Source organism: Equus caballus, chromosome 16, assembly GCF_041296265.1.
Source record: "Equus caballus isolate H_3958 breed thoroughbred chromosome 16, TB-T2T, whole genome shotgun sequence".
NCBI classification, from domain to species: Eukaryota; Metazoa; Chordata; class Mammalia; order Perissodactyla; family Equidae; genus Equus; species Equus caballus.
The window spans coordinates 28250667-28260510 of record NC_091699.1 but is presented as its reverse complement, the minus strand read 5'-3'; the positions used below and the strand labels follow the sequence as shown (position 1 = coordinate 28260510).

The following is a 9844-nucleotide window of genomic DNA, read 5'->3' as shown; positions in this document are numbered from 1 at the left end:
GCTCACCTTGCATTGAAGAATATGACACACTCACATAGAAGTGAGTGAAGGCACCTTCCAGAACTTAGTTGTTATTGATTTTATGTTGCCAAAGCGGGGTCCTACAGGAAGACAAGACCAAGGTCAACGAGACAGGAGAAGACAAAGGTGACCAACATTAAATATTTTCCAAATAGGGTGGCAAAGCCTGCAGCTTCACAAGCAAAAAAGCGCCACTGCTAGAGGAAACGTATGCTCTGTTTCACATAAAGTGAGTTAACCGGAGATAACATGATTTCCTAAATCTTATTGCTAAATATGACCAAGAAAAATGTTTACTTAAAATATAAAGATTGGAATTCATAAACGCAGATTTTTTTAAGTTTAGTTTATAAAACCCAATGTGGTATATCAAAAATTGAATTCCTGATTTTCTTATGATACCATTATATTTATCTTTTTTCTAAAATAAACCAAAATTAGGGCTTCCTCAGGCTTTCTCTCTGGCAGGCCCCTTTACTCCCTTGCTTCCAAATAAAGGAACTCTCTGCTCCGAAATTCCCCCTGACACTGGCACAGATGGCTATTTTAAGGCCCTGCTATTTCTGTACAGACAGCTGGCAGATTCCACCTGTCTGCAGGAGGTGTTGTCAAAGTATCAAATGTCCCCAAGACCTCAGGATATACTGTCACCTGCTTTTAATGCTTCTAATGTTAGACCTCCCGCAGTTTTATCCTCAGAAGTTGATCATGTGACTTGAAAATCTATTTCCAAGTCAGGCAACAGATATTTACTGATCGAATACTCCACACAGGCCCAGCGCTGGGTCCTGGGAACACTGCAAATACAGAGTTCAATGCATGTGGCCCTGCTCTCGGATGTGTGGTCCTTCCCTAACGAACTGCAAACCTCAAAGGCACACCTGGCCAGCAGGGTTCAAGGGATGCTGGATTCAGAAGCCTATGTGGGTAGAACTTACAAACTTCCCCACAGACTCTGGAAAGCAATCACAACATATGCCACATGAAACATCCACTTCAAACATCAGGCTGATACGAATCTCCTCGATGAGAGAAGAAATTGCCCTGTACCCCAGAGCGCCACACTTAGAAACAAATTAGATGCCAAAGGATGGACCTAGGTGCCTTGTGGTAAGTCCATTACGACACAAGTGACCGCTATCTGACGCCGTCCTCAGGCAAGAAGTTCCTAAGTGGAAAGGTGACAGGTAGGAGGACTTATTTTTGCAAATACAGTCATATATTCTAATATCAGATCTGACTCCATTCTTTTGGCAAGAGGCTGGGACTTAGATGTGCCATCAGCAGATCCAACAGACTCCAAGGTTTAATATCAGAAAAAGACATCTGTGGTCAACACAGAAGGTACAGCTTGTCCTTTAATGCAGGACGTTTTCAAACTGTTGGCTACTGCCCTTTAGTGAGCCATGAAATCAACTTACTGGGTGGCAAAGAGTATTAAAAGAAGCAAATAAAATAGAAATGCCAGACAGTGCTGCACGTAGTAAGGAGAAACGTCTCTCATGAACCTTTCTTCAATTTTTATACATATATACCAGGACCCACTCACATTTGGGAGTGCTGCGCTGGGCTGTAAATAAAACATATTTCTTACTGCAGGTCAGTACCAAAAACGTTTGCAAAATGCTCTTTCGAAGAGCAGTCTAGCAAGAGGAACTGTTTGAGCCGTTCTTCTATCTATGTTTGGGTTGCATCAATAGACAAATATGCATACTTATAACAGCTACAACTGGAAAGGATAATGACAGTATAGTTTTTCAAAAACATATAAAACTTTGTTTATCAAGGATGAATTCCCTGATTTCTGGCCTATGACACCAATATTTACCTTTTTGCCTCTGAAATTCTTTAACAATGATGGAGTTAGTCCTCTCCGTAGTGGGTTCTAATCTCTAAAAGCTCCTTCATTCCTCAACCAACCAAACCAAACTGGCTACCCAAAGCCTTTAGCTCAGACTGGCAAACGGCCGCAGTAGGCAAGATGAAGTCAGGAGCACTTGATACTATTGTGGGTGGCTCAGGGCTGTGCTATTAAAGGACCTTGACTGACATGATGAGCAAGCCATTCCCTCTTCAATCTCCAACCAGTCTGATTCCATCTAGGGGACAGATTCAGTTTGGGCCTAAATGTTTGTAACACTTTTCAACAACAAAACTTTATGTGTAACATACCTACAGGAAGTGAACAAATCTTAACTGTGCATCTTGATGCATCTTCACAGCATGAGCACACTCATTCCCATTACCCAGACGAAGAACAGAATGGGACCAGAACCCTAAAAGTTCTCCTGGGGCCTGCTCCCAATCACAATCCTTACTTCTAATCCCTTAGAATAATTTCTTAAAGAGAAAGCAAGGCTCAGCATCAAAGTCTTGAGTAAGCAACAGTAGCTAGCTGAAATTTACCAACACTATGCCTTTATTGTATTTATTTCTACCTTTATCTTCTATTTATAGCAGATGAAAATGGCTTTCCACTTACAATGATGACCTGCAGTTTTCTTTTAAAGTAAATTTAAGTTAAACAAAAGTACGTTGCTGTAAGAAAAATGCTAAGTATTTAACAAAACAGCTGATGCATATGTGGCAAAAACTGAGCAGGGGGTATATGACTGATCAAGTTTGAAAAACACTTGTTCAGGTTTGCTGATCAGTGCAAAATGGTAAACAGGATTAACCCACAGGCCCTCACTCTGATTTTCTGAGGATGAGGGTGGATTCTCTCTCCTGCCCCAAGGTATATCAAAAGGACTAATTTCCTCTCTTGCACAATCTTAAAACAGATTAATGGTGAGTGCTCCTGAGAGATGATATGACGTATTTTTACACCCTTCTGGCTTATATTTCTCACATGCATCATGCTTAATCAAGACTAGAGTAAGAATGAAAGGAAGCATATTGAATTTTTCTCTTCTTAAATCTCTACTACTTTAAGTTGTAAAAGATCATTTAGAACTGGGATCAATTTAACAAAAGGCCACAAACAGCTCATGCTGAAGGCCTTCGATGTTCTAATTATGGCAAAAAACAACCTTACATGGACTTAACTTTCAAACAAACTGAAGGAGAAAGGAAAATATCATTTCAATAGAAACAGCAACTTCCTTCCTTGTCCTCTTCTCTCTGAATTACTATAATTCCCCGTATGTTCTATTAAATCTAATAAATTCAGCAGGTGAGACTCTCTGCAGTTCACATATAAGATTTTAACACATCAAGCAAATTAACCTAAACTGACCTATGAATAGACTTCGTAGGAATTAAGTCACCTTGTCAAAACAACAATTTCCTCACCTCCACTTTACAAAAACACTACTTGCCCAAAGGATTCTCCTTTCATTTCTTACAAAGTATAAACAAAGGTTATTAAACAGGGACTATATTCAAAACAGCTTAGACCTTCATCCAATTTGTCCTGGGTCTCCATTGAGTGACTCATACAAAATAAAGGTGAAATCTCGAAAATTACTAATGTGAAGTCAATGAAGTGCTTATGTATTCAGGTGTACCCTTCACTCACAGATTCATATATAAAGTCATACATATACACAGAGTTTTTACAAGCTTTTTAACTCTAAGCAATCTAAGTCTGATTTGTCAAAACACAGCAAATTAAAGGACTGTGGCTAATAAAACAAAGTGTAGTTTAGAACTTGATTAAAACATAAATACCAAGGTAAGGTAACGATTTTCTGAAAATGATTCCGCCAAAAGTAGCGTTTCATGTCCTTCCTCTGCCTGATCAGTTTCCCTCTGCTGTTTCATACACCAAACGGAATTAGTCCCCTAGATAGCAGATGCTGATTAGGGCAGCAGAATGGAGAAATTACAAACCTCACCACCTTTGTTACCATCATCATCAGTCCTTTAGAAGGAAAGAAGAATGGAGTTCTTTCTAGTTTTCAAACTTACCTTTTAATCACCAAAGAAAATTAAGATGTTGCACCAGTGACAGTTATTAAGATTCTTCAGGCTTGCAATAAAAACATGATGAATTTTTTTTCTTGCTTGATTCTCTCTCTTCTACAGTTCCTTTATAACCAGCACTTCTATTCCAAGTCGCCAACATATGTTACTACCACCTCACCTGAGGTTCTTATAAGCACACAGACTCTTTGATAGTTCAAAGAATGATAAAAGCATTAAAAATCCAATAACACTGCTGCAACAAAATCATACTTAATCCTATTTTACTTGAGCTCCTCCCATTTCATTGAAGCTAGAGTTTAGAACAAGTAATAAAAATATTATGCGTTCCAAATCTAATTTCCATGCCTCATCAGATTCCAGCACACAGGCCATTGTGTCTGTTTCTGATTGAGCAAACTGATAGTAAGAATTATCTTGACAAAAAACTATCTGTAAGGGTTTCTATTTTCATCTTGATACTTTATTGTATTTTTCAATTTTTCTACATTGGTCTATTATATTAACATCAAGATATAAAAATGTTACCCTAAAAATAAATTAAATGTAACCTGCAATCTTAAGGGCAGATTTTGTCAAAGAAACACAAACTCTTCATAATTTTAAGACAATCCCAATATTCCTCATGAGTCAGTATAAAAATGGAAATCTTAATCCGTTCTGGCCCTTTAAAAATAGCTGATAGTGAACACACAATTGTTTTACTTTATTTTTAGAACACTTAAGTCAGCACATATGCAATGAATTACCATCTTGTTCACACTAAGATGTAAATTAAGAATTACTCCTGATTGATCAATTATTGTGATTTATATGGCCTTAGGAAGTGGCAGGTCTTTCTCAATCCAGATTCAAAAGGTCACTAATTTTAAAAAGAAATCTAAAACAAATTAAAATGGTCTATTCACAGCTGTGATTTCAGGTTTATGAAACTGTGCCATACAACTGTCATCAAAGCCCTGTCTGGCTGGAAGGTCCCCCGAGCCCAGCCTCCACAGAACTACAGGAAACAACACAGCACAGCTAACCACCTGGTGAGCATTTATCCTGGGGCCAAATTTACAGTATTCAGACACATGCATTATTTTCTTTATTACAGCAACCTTATGATATATGTAATGGTGACCATATTTTACAGAAGAAAGCAGTGCTCAGAGACGCTAAGACGCTTGTCCAAGGCTGTGAGGCTAGCAAATGATAGAACCGGAATTCAGAATCTGGTCTGATTCCAGAGTCCATGACTCTTAACCACTCTATATACTGACTGCTTTTCCTGTGACCCTAGTGTCAATCATCGTCCCGCTACATAGGTCTTACATATAAACTCCGTAAAGCCAGGGGCCACATGTTAGCTCTCTATGGCTCCTGACCTATCCCATATTAGGGAGAACTCAATGCACATCCAGTATGCCTGCTGGAGGTTTTTCTTCATCCTAAGAACTCACGCAAGATGAAGATTTTCAACAAGCCACAACCAGAGATGACTCTGTATAATTTATCCCCCTCCCAATTTTTTAAACAAACACCTAATAATTTTTTGAATATGAGTTGCATGTGTCTGGCTAATGAATTCTCAAATCAATGGGCCTAAAAATGTAAATTTCCTAGCAACAGTCATTCTATGAAAAGAACAAAAACTGTCTTTGATTAGGGAATGTCAGCACAGATTTTGTTCCACCCTAGAGTTTCTCCAAATACTGAAAAACAAAAAATAAATATATTTAGCTCTTTTTAAAATAGACTGGAATGTCCCTTTAGGGAGGTGGAGGAGTGGCTATGAAACCAAACACTGTCAGGCTTACAGCTCTCCTGATCCCCAGAGCTGTCAAATGACTCACGAGGATGAGCAGGAAAAGAGGAAGTGATGAAAGATGGAAACGAAGAGAATCCAAAGAGCCAAAAAGGCAGCAGGGAGTGCCACCCTCAGGAGAAAAGGGGTGGGACCCACACTCGTGGCAGTTCAAATGACTATCAAAATAGACAAAGACGGGAAAAGGCAACGGTCTCCTTGGAGCGGCGTGGCAGAGGCAGACGAACTCCAGACCAGCTGCCCTCCCGTGGGAGGCACATGGGAATCACTCATCATCATCATCAGAGATCGTGCTGCGGCAGCTTCCACCCTGGGGTACCCAGAGTTCCCAGCGAAAGTGGCATAATTGCAAATCAGTGCTCGCTGATGCCAAAAGCGCTTGGGTCTTCCCATTTGCCATTCCCACTGACAATTCCTAATTCAATACTCCCTCCTTCTGTTCACAGCACCCTAACCTATAGGCACTGTGTTCAGTGTTCGTTTCCAAAATGACGTCGACCTAGTGCTTGGAAGAGCTCCCTTAGTGCCTCTCCCACAAAGCTCATTTTCCATTCACTTCACAGTTTATAAATTAAGTGAGACCATCCCAAACATACCCTCCAAATTCGATAAAAGTTCATCTGGCTCTTTTTGTCTTATAGTAACAGACGGGAAGACAAAAACTTAATTTTTTAAAAGACAGATATGAGTTATTGTACTCAAAACTCCCATACTTAAAGATAAGAGTGTGGATATCATGTGTAAGGAAGATGACTTAAAATAAAATGCATCTTATCTGGACTGTTGTCAAGGCTTTCTTGTTTTGTTTTGTTGTCCTTGGGAAATTACCGAAGATTTCGTTTTTTGACCTAATCTTTATCTGAAAAATGTAATGGGGACACCAGTCATTTCTGATTTATTCTTGAGTTTTAAACACTTTGTGGATGATCTAATTAAATCTTTTTATTAAGGGAGGACAACGAGGGATAGATTTAAAACTCCCGTGGAGCCAGAACTCCCACAAAAATATACAGCGTCAACGTGAAGTGAACTCTGATGAACTTAGGCTGAGAATGGGAGGAGGGGCTCTGCCAGAGAGCCGTATCCATCCTCCTGATTCCAGGGTTTCAGCATGAGCTGTCCACACATTTCCAGACCTGGGGCCATATGCTACAAGCTTTTAGAAATGAGAATGTCAAGTGATCTCTCAAAGGCAACACACAACCAGGAGTCAGCTTGGTGATGTTTAAAATTCAAAAGAAACTTCTAACATCACATTTTTCATCTTTACTGTTTTCTGGATTATGAAAATAATACTCGGGGCCGGCAGTGAAAGAAGCCAGATAGAAAAGGACAATCTCTGTATGACTCCACTCATATGAGGAATTTAAACATGTGGACAAAGAGAACAGATTAGTGGCTACCAGGGGAAAGCAGTGGTGGGCACAAAGGGGGAAGGGGTGCACCTACAACACGACTGACAGACAATAATGTACAACTGAAATTTCACAAGATTGTAAACTATCATAAACTTAATAAAAAAATAATAATACTCAGGGCTGGCCCAGTGGCGCAGCACTTAAGTGTGCACATTCCGCTTCGGCCCAGGGTTGGCTGGTTCAGATCCCGGGTGCGGACATGGCACCCCCAACAGGCCATGCTGTGGCAGGCATCCCACATATAAAGTAGAGGAAGATGGGCACAGATGTTAGCTCAGGGCCAGTCTTCCTCAGCAAAAAGAGGAGGATTGGCAGCAGATGTTAGCTCAGGGCTAATCCTCCTCAAAGAAAAAATAATAATAATACTCTTCTTTTCTTTGGAGAATCCAACATTACAGAAACGTGACTTTAAAAATGTCAAGTCTTCCCTATAATCCCACTGCACAAAACAATTATAATAGCTATAAAATGCTGATTAGCTCAGAGCATTTTTCCTACGAAAAGACTAATATATATAAACGCCTTTAAAATAAACAAATTGCATCATGACATATGTTCCATTCTTCACCTAACTTGCATGTTTGTGGCTGATGCATAGTGATGTCTGTTACAAAGATGTTCACTGAAAAGCTAGTTGTTTGGGTTTTTTCTGAAAAGCTGGTTTGTTAGTTTTAATAGCAAAATAGTAAGAAGAAAGTAACAACAATAGTAATAAATACATCAGTACAGTCATTAGAAAGAAATTAATACATAATGCACATTTTTTTTAAAGATAACCAGGGAGTAAAGAGGGAATATTTGGTTTCAGTTGGTCACATTATTAATTCTGGGAAGTAAGTCTCCCTGAAATAGTTCAGAGTTTTCTCAATAATCCCATAGCAGCATTATACTCTTGCTGAAACATATAAGAAGAGGAAAACAGATCTCAGGAGTATTTTCCTGACTTCTATATTTAGCTTTGGTATTAAGTTCTGGCATCAGATACCAAAATTTTAATTTGAAATACCAATTCTTCATATTCACACTTAATAGCAAAAAACCTTTGACCTACGTTATCTTCTTGATCCACCCAGACAGCGTGACAGGTAGGGGAGATAGATGGTTATGCTTGTCCCACTTTAGAGATGAAGAAATCAAGGCTCAGCATTTAGGATACTAAGACCGTAGAGTGAGTAACTGGGTAGAAACCTAAACCTGGGTCTCCTGATTTAAATTTCAGGGCTCTTTCCACCTTAACATGCACCTTCTAATACTACCGAAAGCAGCTACATTTTAGAAGACCATTATGCAGTTTTGCCAGGATCTTCTATTGCTGTAGTATAGGCTATTAGATGGAAGTGATAAGAATGCTCAAATAGAGAGGTAGGAGGAGGAAAAAAACCAAGATACTATAAAGGTGTTCACTTTATTTCACATCTGAAGACCAAAAAGACCGACTGATACATTACTATTGAGTACACACTACACCAAGGCAAGGAGAGTCATTACTTCCAAATGATAATGCAGGCATTCCAAAAACATCACCGAAGTGAGTCCGTCTGGGGCTAGCAAATACACAGCCAAAAGGTCACCCCCTCCTCTCTTGTGCCTGTGGCAAATATCGCTCAATGTTCACCACACTCATCCCCACTTAATCCAGACATGGTCTCAGAACCTTCCACATCATAATCCAGGTAACAACACAGGCGGCTGATGGAAACTGGTATATATGATGAAGCTCTGATCTCTGCCTCTGGAAATGGAGAGTTGAAGTCTATCACCAATAACTGGTCTTTAAGATCTGCTTAGTTTTGCAGCTAAGAATAAGTCTTCTCAACACAGCCAGAACTATACCAACTCTCTTCCATCAAAAAAGATTATTTGGGTAACTGAGGTAATTAGTTAGAGATGTCAAATTAACGCAAATACTTTTCACTTCTTAAGTGGATAACTGTGACAGAATTCTTCACTCTCCTCTGTTAAACGTGGTCAATGGGTATCAGTCACTAAAGAGGACAGCAGTAGAGCCTCATGTGTTTATTTCTAACATTACCCAAAAGTGGCTTGTGCATATGTGTGCCTGTTTAGCAATAATAAGTTTCCTGTGTATAGTTACACAAGAAATATTGAGACCGTCTTACCCCATAATGAAAATGAAAGTATAACTACAAAACACCTAGTTTATAGGCTATTAGTCTCCAAAATCAAACCGAAAATAATATAGAAATATTTTAAACAACTTTCATCAACAATTTTTTTTTTTAAGATTTTATTTTTCCTTTTTCTCCCCAAAGCCCCCCAGTACATAGTTGTATATTCTTTGTTGTGGGTCCTTCTAGTTGTGGCATGTGGGACGCTGCCTCAGCGTGGTTTGATGAGCAGTGCCATGTCCGCGCCCAGGATTCGAACCAACGAAACACTGGGCCGCCTGCAGCGGAGCGCACGAACTTAACCACTCGGCCACGGGGCCAGCACCTCATCAACAATTTTTAACTCACTGATAACATCTAAGCAAAGATCAGAGATTTGATTCAAAGGGAAAGAGCACATTCATCAATATTTCAGAAGGGACTCTTTAGGAATTGCAAATACTTAAAGAGAAAGGATAAAATTAACTATTCAGACTTGGAATGAAACTGGAGGTATTGATATAGGCATAGTTTATAGTTTTCAAAACATACAGAAGGAT

At 39.2% G+C, this 9844-nt stretch overlaps 1 protein-coding gene across 3 annotated transcripts in view; it reads right to left on the bottom strand.

Moving 5' to 3' along the window:
- PDZRN3 (PDZ domain containing ring finger 3) overlaps nucleotides 1-9844 on the bottom strand; it is a 234540-nt gene that overhangs the window by 188924 nt on the left and 35772 nt on the right. Inside the window, exons 1-2 of one of the 3 annotated variants that reach the window (XM_070238604.1) lie at nucleotides 1850-2024; nucleotides 7-101 (exon numbers count right to left, since the gene is read on the bottom strand). The exons of 1 other annotated variant lie outside the window; for it this stretch is intronic. The gene's annotated coding sequence lies outside the window, so the exon portion shown is untranslated. Of the gene's footprint in view, nucleotides 1-6; nucleotides 102-1849; nucleotides 2027-9844 lie in introns of those variants that run through there. One more of the 3 variants, XM_023620080.2, reaches the window with a different exon arrangement.